Raw genomic sequence first — 12,629 nt, 5'->3', positions numbered from 1 at the left:
TAGGATTTCTTGCTCCTTTATGTGTGTGTTCACACCCACTGTGTCTATATCTCAATGGGCTTGGCTTTTAGTTTGTCCGCTGTCATAGCCACATTGTTACCCCTTGCACTGCCCTTACGCCGTTGCCTGACTATGACAAGGGGTAGCATGTGGCTAGCCACGTAACTACATAGTGATCACATGGTCACCATCCCTCTGGTGTCACCACAATTTTGTAATAAAATTTATTAAGCATTTTTTTTTTTGGGCATGTCTTACAGGTTTTAGTTCTTTGTCTGAAATTGCTTTTTGTCCAGCATTAAAAAAAAAAAAAAACACTAAACGCCTAAAATCTGGAAATAGTGCAGTCATTCAGGTAGGGATAAGAATTACTCATTTATCAAAGTCTCCCGAAGGAAAAACTGGGATTGAACTGCAGCAGAAAGGCTGCACCATATTTAAGATTTGATGGAATTTTTATTCTTTGCTAAATCGAGTCCAGATTTTTAGTTGGAAAACTTTGATAAATAACCCAAATTTATCACTGCAAATAAAAATGGGTTTTGACTCACTGCCCAATGTATAGAAGCGAATCAAGGCACTCCGGTTTTGTTTTAGCAAATGTAATTTATTGAGCCATGAAAACACGACGTTTAAGCCTCTCTATCTGCCTTTTTCAAGTGAAGTGACATTATTAACATAAAAATGGTGTCCCTTATATAGTCCCAACATAACAAGAAAATGCCAGATGTAGGTGATCCTCCGCTGATGTCCTGCGTCGGCGCTGTTCCCATTCGTCAGTGTATCTCGCAATGTCTCCTCTTATGTCTGACATCATGGATGCATCCTACATCCGTGCTGATGAATTCCAGATGTGTGTCCAGCGGTGTCTCCTCCTGCGGCCGACGTCAATATGTCTCTCCTTTATTATTCAGGTCAATATCATAAAACATGACATGGGGGACAAGATGTTACAAGCAGAGTACCAACCTATCTTCTAACACAACCAAACTCCAGTGAGTGTATATATTCGTGATTTCAAATAAAAATAAAAAGATTAAAAATAGTCATCTCTTCATTATTTATTTTGTTTTAAGTAGAAAACAATAAGTATATTGTATGGATAAATTAATTAGTCTATTCCTGATCCAGAAAAAAACACTGACCTTATTTACTAGCAAATCCCAGAAAAATCAGGCAGCAGCAGCAATACAGTTATACCTATAGACAGAAGGGTATATCTATATAGGTCAATTACCTGCTTTCAAGGAAACAGCTTAAAGACAGATTGTCATTCAATTCTTTGGGAAAGACAGTATCAAGAGTGTAACTCCAGTATGACTCCCTTTGTGCGGGGATTGGGCTTCGGCTCATCTACGTGATGCTTCCCGTGACGAGACGGGTGACGTGCCTCACCCAATGGTTGCGCACATGCGCCGTGCGGCCAGGCATGAAGAGATTGGGCTTAGGCCTCGCCCTCGTGACGTGGCTGACGTACCCCACATGCAAGCAATGCGCTAACCCTACCAGGATCGGGCTTAGGCTCTGCCACCGTGACAGGTCCCATGATGCCACAGATAAGCTTTCTCGCACACCTACATGCCGTTTCACCAGGGACATGCACGTTGTTAAAACTATCGCCTATTACCCCACACCTGCGGTACACTCCGCCTCTGCCTATTAGTGCACTGAGTGGGTGTAATCACTCAGTGCTCACAGCCTGGTGCAGCACTGCCATTGGCTGCTCCTCCTTTATATGCTCAGCCATTCCTGTTCCAAGTTATCTGAGTATAACCTTTGTTTTGAAACTAGTGCTTGCCTCAAGCATCCTGCTGCCTTGCCTTGTGATTCCTGCCTGCTGCCTTTTCATGAGACTGACCTTTACTTGTACCTGGACCTGTGCCTTCTCTGACCCTTGACCTCGGCTTGTATTTGGACTCCCACCTTCTGTACTCCTGACCCCAGCTGCGCACAACAACCATCCGACTTCTCCAACCCCAGATCACGGCGAGTATCACAACCATTCTAACCTCTCCTACCCTGACCCGGCTACACGACTACAACTCTGCAATCCGGACATGGTTACGTGGTTATAGGTCAGTGTATTCTAACATCCCCACCTCAGCATCGCGGTCCCATCCTTTTTGTGGTGAGACCCGTTACACTTTGTAATAGGACTATGTCCTTTTCTGACCCTATGTTGCTCTTTGGACATGCTCAATCCCCATGATTTTTAAAGAGGAAACCAGATGTTTAAATGTGTTGCAGTGTGTTATTCATGCAGTCTCCTCGATTGCATGATTGATTTTACTTTTGTGCTCTATAAAACGAGTTTGTAATATGCAATTCGTTTTTCCTATATAGCACAAACCACAAGGACATTTTATCATATATATGACATACGTCATCATGCATGTGATCCTGCTCCTAATTTATAAATCTTACTCCTTCTAGGATGGTTGAACTGGTCTCCTATATTCAGGCCAAACAACTGAAACATTTAAAACATCCTTCTTTTGGTGTACTTAAAAAGTGGGGGACAGAATAATGTTTCTTCCTGTTTGCTTGGATAAATATGCCATTCAGATTTTCAACTCTTTTGTATGCAAATCTCGGGGAGTTCTTACATGCTTGCCCCAATGTATCATCAGTTTATAAGATTCCCCAGTTGCTCTTAATATACTTTTTTATGAATTTACTAACAGTTGTGACTTTTGTCACAATGGTGGTCCTTTCAGTGTCCTTAGTCTGTGTTGAAACGATAGGTTGCTTAGTAAGAACCTCTTCAAGTATAGATTCTTTATGCTCTCTAGTTAAGGAGCGTGTCTTAATCTTTGTGAGGGTCTTCTCAAGTTGTAGTGGTCTATCTACAATACGGGATGTAGGCATACAAAAGGGTAATATGGTGCTCAAGTATGTAGTCCCATTACTTGTGATTGTTAAAGTCATTAATGAAGTAACCTCCTGGGACTTGAATACAGTACAACTATAAGAAGGGCTCCAGTTACCCTGAAGGCAGGGGTAGTTGCATGAAAACACCCACCCCTAACCTCATTGGGCTGGCCCCCAGTAGTACTAACAATTGAATGTGTAAATCACCAGGGTTACTCACAATCTGCGTGCTGTCGCCAGAGGGTAGAATCCAATACAGAGTAGGTTGAAGCAACGCACAGCAAGAAGGGGGTGACAGCAGGTCTGGCAAAAATCTTCTTTATTGTGGAAGCATTAAAAATGTGGAAGGCTGCAACCTTCTACGCGTTTCGTGCAATGAAAGTTGCACTTTATCAAGAAGTCACCCCCTTCTTGCTGTGCGTTGCTTCAACCTACTCTGTACAATACGGGATGCCCTGATCTTTTGGCAAAATGGCAACATATCCTTTAACGCTTCTGGATGAAAACTAGTGGTAAAAGTGTAGTATTCCTATCTGTAGGTTTGCGATACAAATCGCTGTGTAATTTACCTTCTTCTCGTGTTAACAACACATCTAAAAAAAATGTATCACTTCAGTTTTGGGTAAAACGTACTGGAGTCCGAAGTTTATCCAAATGCAGTAGTTAAAAATTTCAATTAATTAATTAGACGTTCCTTCCCAAATGAAGAATACATCGTCTATGTATCGCAATAGAAGTTCATTTTATTATAGTAAACTGTATAAAAAAATTAAGTTTTTTTTCAAAATCTTCCATGTAGGGGCGCATGCGCGATGGCGAGGAGAGTAGCAGCCTAAGCTGAGAGCTCCCGCATCCGCCGCATAAAACAACGACAGACTAACATTTAAAAATCACTTTACCCGACAATAAATACTACGCACGAACAGGGGAACACATCAGGATGGCCCCACAACCTACCAAAAAAAAATCTACCGGCGACATGCGCAAGTATGTGAGCCGAGCCGCAACGCGGGGGGCCGAGGCTGAAATGGCGCCGGGCTCCATAGCGGGATCCGACTCCGATCGGGAGGAGGAGAGAGAAGACGCGGCAGGCCAGCTCCCGGTACGAAGATGCGACTTCGACCGGCTCTATGCTAATATGAAGTCGCTCTTCCGTGCCGAAATTCAAGAGCTTAAACAAGAAATCCAAGGCCTGGGAGAACGCACAGGGGCATTGGAAGACAGCATGGCGGCCTCCAACACTGCAGCGAGAAAGGCTGAGAAGAGAGCAAACCACCTGCAGGCGCAAATAGCGGAGTTGGCTGAGCGGCAGGAAGACGCGGAGAACAGAGACCGCAGAAGCAACCTCCGCATTAGAGGCATCTCTGAAGACGTGGCGGATATTAAAGACTTTATAACCCGCTGGCTGTCTGTGTTGTTACCGGGGGTACCTGCGTTGGAGCTGGCAATGGACCGTTGCCACCGGGCCCTCCGGAGTAGGCCAGTGGCCCCCGACCACCCTAGAGACATTATCGCCAGGATGCACTATTATAGCACCCGAGAAGCTGCGCTCCAATCAGCCCGGGGCCCCGAGGCATGCAGTTTCGAAGGCACAGCCATCCAACTATACCAGGACCTCTCCCCTATTACCCTGGCTCGCCGTAAGAAGCTCCAACCAGTTACGAAAATACTGCGGGACAGGGCAGTAAGATACAGGTGGACCTTCCCATTCGGACTACTGGTCCTGCGGAATGGGAAGGCCATCTCGATGAAGGAGCCGGAGGAAGCCCCAGAGTTCCTCCGCAACCTAGGTCTGGAGGAAGGCCCTGTCTCAAATAACAGCAGGGAGCGGAGTCCACCTGCAGAGTGGCAAAAATCTACGAGCCCCAAAAATCGCAAGACCCGGGCGACGGAGGAGGAGGTGTAGAGCGGCGCCCTAAAGGACAAAGTTGAGTTGGCCACAGTTAGGCCCTAGTTTTTCCCTGACTCTTGCCAGAACTACCCTGAAAAAGTGCACAAAATGCACTGCAGACGTCCCAGCACGGACCGGAGATCTCTGGATAACTGCTCCTAAAAGAAGAATAATAGACGCGGAGCCAAAGCGGCATCCTCTTACCTGAAGTGCCGGTCGTAACGAAGGAAAAGAATTCCAGGAAATCCCCGTGACACGCAAGACCAAGAAGATGGCGCCGCCAGACCGCATGGAGGGATCACCAGCACCTTCCGGAAGTGAAGGTCGTTTGGCGGGAAGAGCCCACGAGGAGACATCCGCTTCCCCCGACGTCCGGCGACTCAATGATGGCACCCGGAAGGACGTCACCGGAAGCAGCGAGACGGCCATCTTGGATGGGGCATACCCGTCCGGACACAGGAAATCCCGCGATGCTCCGGCCTCCGGATGCCAGTTGCCACCGGAACCGGATGTGCAGTCCTGGCAGGGATAGAGATAGGACTATAGCGGCAACAGCCGATCTCTCCCTCGCCCTTCCCCTCCCCTTCCCTTCCCCGGCTGTGAATGATGAGGTTGAAACTGGGAGCGCTTGGCTACTTGTGGCTACCGGCTACTTATGGCTACCGGCTACTTATGGCTACCAGCTACATGCCCAGCACCCCCCCCCCCCACGGTCAAACTCACCAGTTATTTGCCCACACGCACACCCCCCCCCCCCACGTTCAAACCTACCAGCTACTTGCCCACATGCACACCCCCCCCCCACGTTCAAACCTACCAGCTACTTGCCCACAAGCACACCCCCCCCCACGTTCAAACTTACCAGCTACTTGCCCACACGCACACACACACCCCCCTCCTGCCTCCCCCCCTCGCCTCCCCCCCCCCCCCCTCCTGCGCATTAAGTCAATGCAAGAAGCATGAGCACTCAGCTCTATAACAATCACAGACAAACGCATTAGACATACAGACCAAGGTTGTGGCCTACAGAGACCAATCACAGATAATAAACACACCCTTGCCCAACACCCATCATGCGGGGCCACGGTTCGCCCCCCCCCCCTCCCCCCATGGTTCGCCCCCCCCTCCCCCCCCTCCCCCTCCCGCCCCTTCCTCCCCCCCCACCCCTCCCCCCCCCTCCCCCCCTCCCCCCCCACTCCCCCTCCCCCCCTCCCCCCCCCACTCCCCCTCCCCCCCCCTCCCCCTCCCCCCCTGCTCGCCCCCCCCCTCACCCCCCCCTCGCCCTCCCCCCCCCTCCCCCCCCTCCCCCCCCACCCCGCTCTCCCCCCCCACCGCCCTCCCCCCCCCCCTCCCCACCGCCCTCCCCCCCTCCCCCCCCCACTCTCCCCCTCCCCCCCTCCCTCCCCCCCCACTCCACCCCCCCCCCCTCCCTCCCCCCCAGCTCCCCCTCCCCCCCCCCTCCTCCCCCTCCCCCCCCCCTCCCCCTCCCCCCTCCCTCCCCCCCCTCCCCCCCCCCGCTCTCCCCCCCCCGCTCTCCCCCCCCCTGCTCTCCCCCCCCCGCTCTCCCCCCCCCCCACCGCCCTCCCCCCCCCCTCCACAGCCAAAAAAGGAAGGAATATATAACAGTCACAATACCACCAAGCTAACAGCATCCTTTGATAGGCACACGCAGGTTACCCTAAACAACTGGCAATGGGGCCACGATAATATCCAGGCGAGCAGACACAAAGCTGAGGCACAAAGAGCTGACCGAGGATGCAGCAGTTATAGGATTAGAGGGCGAATTAACAGGGAGACTGAAAGTTTCCGCAGCCAAGGGGACAGCGAGGGCATAAAGTGAAAAAATGTTGTGAAGTTGTTGTTTACCATGCTATTAAAAAGAAAGTTATTTGTTCAAAGGCGGAGGCGGGATGCGCTACGCCCGCCATTGACATGGGACTCCAAGCGGGATCCTGGGTCTTAGCCCCAGGGAGACCCGCACAAGACCCCACTGGGCCGGTACATCTGGGACGAGAGCCCACCCCCACAGGGGGAGGTGGGGTGCCTAGGTCCGGACCCCCAGAAGGGGCAGTTATGGGAGGACTACTCTCATTGGGTCACCAAATGTTTATGTCATTATTTCTTTGTTATGTGTTCTACCCCTATGTCTGTTCCCTTCTGTTTCCCCCGTTCCCAGGCCAAAGACACACGAAGACACACTCTGGGCTCCAGACGTCCTTGGACAACTCGACAACACGGGTCCATCATCCAGACCGCCACCGTTAAGAGTCTCACAAACAGCACGAATGGGTAGGGACCTCACAATCATATCCCATAATGTGAAGGGGTTTAACAGCCCCCAGAAACGTCGACTGGCCATGACTGACTATAGACGACTGAACCCGGACATTATCATGTTACAAGAAACACACTTCTCCCGACGCCACTCCCCTAAGTTTATTGACAGTAGATATCAGACCTGGGTGTCTGCCGCAGCAAATAAAAAAAAGAGAGGAGTCGCAATTCTATTGCACAACCGCCTATCATTGGATATAACCATCACAAAGAGGGATGCTAACGGTCGGTTCTTAATAGTGGTCGGGACCATCTGTGGCCAGCCACTCACTGTAGCAAATGTATATGCCCCCAGCGACCGCGCAGACTCCTTCTTTGACCGTTTTTTCACGACCCTTCAGAGAATAGCACAGGGTGCTATAATTTTAGGTGGGGACTTTAATCATACTCTCGACCCTCACACGGACAGATGCACTGTAGGCGGACTGAAAAATCCACAGGGTAGAGCTGCCTGGATCAGGGGCCTCCGGGCCAACAACCTGGTTGATATCTGGCACGAGCAACACCCAGGGGAAAGAGAATACACATTTTACTCCCACCCACATGACCGCTATAGCAGGATAGACTACCTCTTTGTGACCAACAGAATGGTTTCGCAGATCGCCCACACGGGAATCCATGATATTTCATGGTCAGATCATGCACCAGTAGAGCTGCGGTGCACAGATTACGTGCTTGACAGGCCCGGAGCGACATGGAAACTCAATGAGTATCTAATTAAAATCCCTGAGGTGGCACAATCAATAGAGGGAAAAATCAGGACATATTTTGACGAGAACACGGGTAGCGTGGCATCTCAGTCTATCCTATGGGAGGCCCATAAGGCGACACTCAGAGGAGAACTCATAGGGATTGCTAGTAGGCGGAAGAAAGAAAGGGACAAAAAGATTCACACTTTACAATCAGACCTAAAAACCCTCTCCGCCCTACACAAACAAAATAAACAAGCCCAAACCCTTAAGGCATGGCTAGATACCAAGACGCAACTAAATTTACTGATGGCCTCCCGAGCTGAGAAGGAGCTGACCTGGTCTAAACGGAAATTCTATGAACGTGCCAACAAGCCAGATACCCCGCTTGCCCGTAAACTCCAGAATAGGAGTAATAATTTCCACATACAGTCAATTCGAACTGATGAAGGTGGCCTCACTTCTGACCCTAAACAAATTGTCGAAGAGTTCAAAACATACTATGAGACCCTATATGATGGGGCGAAGGTCTCCCATTGTGAGACCACTCATAGACAGCTGAAGACGTTTCTGAAAGAGGCAAATGTGCCCAGATTGAGCAGATTGGAAAGGGACGCGCTGCAGGTGGATTTCTCAGGTGAGGAAATATCTGAGGTAATCAAATCACTGAAGTCATCGAAGGCCCCAGGCCCCGATGGTTTCTCTAACTTATATTACAAAAAATTCCGGAAATTATTAGTCCCTCACCTGACTAGGCTATACAACTCATTCTTAGATGGGGCCCCTATACCGAGCCAAATGCTCCAAGCGTCCATATCAGTGATCCCCAAACCAGGGAAAGACCCAGCTGACTGTAAGAGCTATCGGCCAATATCACTAATCAATTCTGATACTAAAAAAAATTCCAAACTATTGGCGAACCGCTTAAACACGGCAATGCCCAAGCTGGTCCACCCAGATCAAGTAGGGTTCATCTGCGGGAGGCAAGCGGCAGATAATACTAGACGGATCATAGACTTAATAGATTTGGCCCAGAAACAGAATAGCCCGTCTATGGCACTTAGCTTAGATGCCGAAAAAGCCTTTGACCGAATTGATTGGCCCTACCTTAAAGAGACGCTTGGGGAGTTCGGCGTGGGAGGGAGAATGCTGAGCGCCATTCTAGCTCTGTATCATGAACCGAGGGCGAGAGTCCGGCACCAGGGCTTCCCCTCGGAGGAATTCCCGATACAGAGTGGCACCAGACAGGGTTGCCCCCTGTCCCCACTACTATTCGCGCTATGCATAGAGCCCTTGGCGGCACATATTCGTAATAACCCAGATATAACAGGAATCCAAATTCATGACCAGTCACACAAGGTGGCCCTGTATGCGGACGACATTATCTTAATGTTAACTAAGCCCCTTACCTCCCTGCCAAACGTCTTCAGCCTGCTAGATAAATTTAATAAGATCTCGGGGTTCAAAATTAACCAAACTAAGTCAGAAGCTCTAAATTTAAACCTGCCAAAGGCTACCGCAAAATTGATAGAACTAAATTTTAACTTCAAATGGCAAGTCTCCTCGATTAAATACCTAGGGGTTAACATCACCAAAGAATATAGCGCCCTATACAAAGCTAACTACCCCAGACTGATAAGGACCCTATTGGAGGATCTCAGACTCTGGTCAGGCTATGCGGTCTCCTGGATCGGCAGGATCCAATGCCTCAAAATGAACCTCCTCCCCAGAATCCTATACCTATTTCAGACACTCCCGGTGCAGGTGATCAGGGCTGACATCCTCCGCCTGCAGTCCTCCATGGTGAAATTCGTCTGGGGTAATAAGAAGCCCCGTATCAAAGCTAGTATATTAATTCGCCCAACACTACGAGGAGGACTAGGGGTACCTTGCTTGTTGGCCTACTTCCGAGCGGCACAATTGACTCAAATAGTACAGTGGCACTTGCCGACGGTTCTCCGGAGGTGGGTGGAGCTGGAACGTCATTGTAGCTCCCCGGTGGAGTTACGGGATTTAATCTGGCTTCCGCAGAGAGTACACAAATCCATGGGGATACCGCTTGCGACTATGAGGAGCTCGTTGGCAGTTTGGAGGGACACCAGACTCAGATGTGCGCTTACCACCCAGCACACATATATGACCCCGTTTGTAGGGAACCCTGATTTCGCTCCGGGCATGCCAGGTGGACATATGGGGGCCTGGAAAGCAAAGGGCCTCACAAGGCTTCTACATTTGAAAGGTAGCCCACTACTAAAATCATTCGACCAAATTAAATCTGAAACCGGGATATCAAACTCCGAATTCTTTAGATACCTTCAGATTAGAGCCTTCTATAACAAAATCCCTAAACGCCCGAAGCGTACCAATTTCGAGCAGCTGTGTTCTAGAGGAACGGACACCTCGGGACTTACTTCTACGATCTATAGAGCGGTAGTCTGCCCTGCGACCACATACCATACCAAACTGACTTATAGACAGGCATGGGAAACCGACTTAGGGGAGACCCTAGAAGACGAAGACTGGGACACAATAGTGCTGGCGGCGGCCAAAAGCTCGATCTGCACAACCCTGAAGGAGAACGCATATAAAGTCCTCATGAGGTGGTACCTCACCCCAATCCGATTAGCAAAGTTTGTGAAAGGTTACCCCCCATTGTGTCCCAAACAATGTGGGGAACAAGCAGACTTGCTGCACATGCTGTGGGGTTGCACCAAAGTGGCACCTTTCTGGGAGGAAATCCAAAATTGGCTAGAGAGAATTCTCGGAAGACCGGTCCCCCTGGACCCCTGGCTGTTCCTGCTGGGCAGGCGCAGGCGGGGGCTAGGCGGACCGGCACAAAAACTGATTGCACATTTTGCAACAGCCATGAGGTGCGAACTCGCGGCATTGTGGAAGCAACCAGACTTACCCACGATGATGAAAATTCGGAACAGAATCTGGTACGTTTGCCGGATGGAACAATTGACGAGTCTGGTCAATGACACCGGCACAAATTTTCTAAAAGTATGGGCCCCTTGGCTAGACCAATCTGACATCCCTGGGGTGAATGCCACCAATATTCTGCAGTGATAATAGAAGATGCGTTCTCCTTCGGGGCAGCGGCACAGACAACGACAGGTTAGAACACCGATAGGGCAGACACGCGATGACCACGCGGAGACGGACAGTCGGCTCCCTCGAAACAACTACAGTGCCGGTGGCTCAAGAGCACAATCTGGAGACACATTCCATCTGGCCGTCCTGACGGGCCGTCTTACCTGGACGCCCCCCCCCCCCCCTCCCCCCCCCCTTCCTCCCCCCCCCTTTTTTTTTCTTTTCCCTAAGTCTGTCCTGTACGTCTTGTAAGTCTTTAATTTTATTTCTCCCGCAGTTGATGCTGTAAAATAAAATGTTGGGTTCAGGGGCACTCATATAAGATAGCGGGTTGTCAGATATTGTATGTACTGTACCTTGACCCAATAAAGAAATTTTTTGTTGAAAAAAAAAAATCTTCCATGTAGAGATTTGCATATGATGGGGCCACATTACTCCCCATTGCTGTACCTGTAGTTTGTAAATAAAATGTATTTTCAAACTTTAAAATGTTTTTATACAGAATAAAATGGAATAATAACATTATATAATCAAGTTATAAAACGTAGATTAATGGAAAGGCATAAAGTGAATCGCCCAGTGGATTTTACAATGTTATCATCTTGCCATCTTACTTTCATTCTTCATCTTGGTCATTTGATGTCCCTTAGAAATGTAGTCGGGTACATCTTTGCTCAACAATGATCATTTCTTCTTGAGACATGTTCAGCCCACTGTCATTTTAATTATGTCATCCTTGTGGTGATGTCACAATCTTTTGTTTACTTCTTAACCCATTCATTCTTTTTCATGTCTCTTCAGGTGATACTCAGCATACATCTCTCAATACGTCGTTTAGTTGTTTAAAGCTTCTTAATTATCTTCACATTTAGGGTTCAAGTTTCACCTTTATACGGGAGCACAGGCACAATACACTGGTGAACACTTTCCTTTTTAGGCATAGTGTAATGTTTCCTTGAAAGATTTCTTCCAAATGCTCTCCATCCCAACTTCATTCTCCTATTGATTTAATTTGATAAGTTCTTATCCATTGATACCTGATTGGTCAAGGTAGATATAGCCTCCAACTTCTCCTAGTTCTATTCCATTTATTTTAAATTTGTAGAATTAACTCAATTTGTTGAAAATCCCTTTAGTTTTTCTCTGATTCACTTTGAAGCCCTCTTTCTTACTTGCTTTGAAGAGTTCTCTGAATTGTTACTAGAGGTCATTTGGACTTGTTGCATAATGACAATGTCATCTGCAAATTGAAAGTGACTCAAGTGACTCACGGTTGGTTTTGATTCCCTTTTCATCCCAACTCAATGTCTTGATCAATTCTTAAAGTGCTGCTGTGAAAGTAACTGGTGACATGGTTTGATTGGTGTCACCCTGTCAGACACCTTTGTTAATCCTTATCTTGCGTGTATCTTCATGTAGTATGTTTGATGTGGCATTCTTGTAACTGTACCTTAAAATATCAATATGCACTTTTTCAACATTTTAACTTCCTAATGCATTTAAAATGGCAGAGATGTTGACAGAATCAAATACGCTTTCATAATCTATGAATCCTAAACTGAGTGGAAGCTTGTATTTATTACTTTGTGAAATCCCATCTTGTATAACTTGAATGTGGTCCATTGTGTTTTATCTACCGCTTGTTCTCTAGATGAAGTCCAGGGTCTGTTGCAGCGATTAGTAAGTATCTGCGTAACAATCTTGTGATTGGAAGTAGACTGCTTGATATGTAGTTCTTGAGGTCATCTTAT

Source organism: Ascaphus truei, chromosome 4 (genome assembly GCF_040206685.1).
Source record: "Ascaphus truei isolate aAscTru1 chromosome 4, aAscTru1.hap1, whole genome shotgun sequence".
NCBI lineage: Eukaryota > Metazoa > Chordata > Amphibia > Anura > Ascaphidae > Ascaphus > Ascaphus truei.
Note: the sequence above shows the minus strand (reverse complement) of the source record.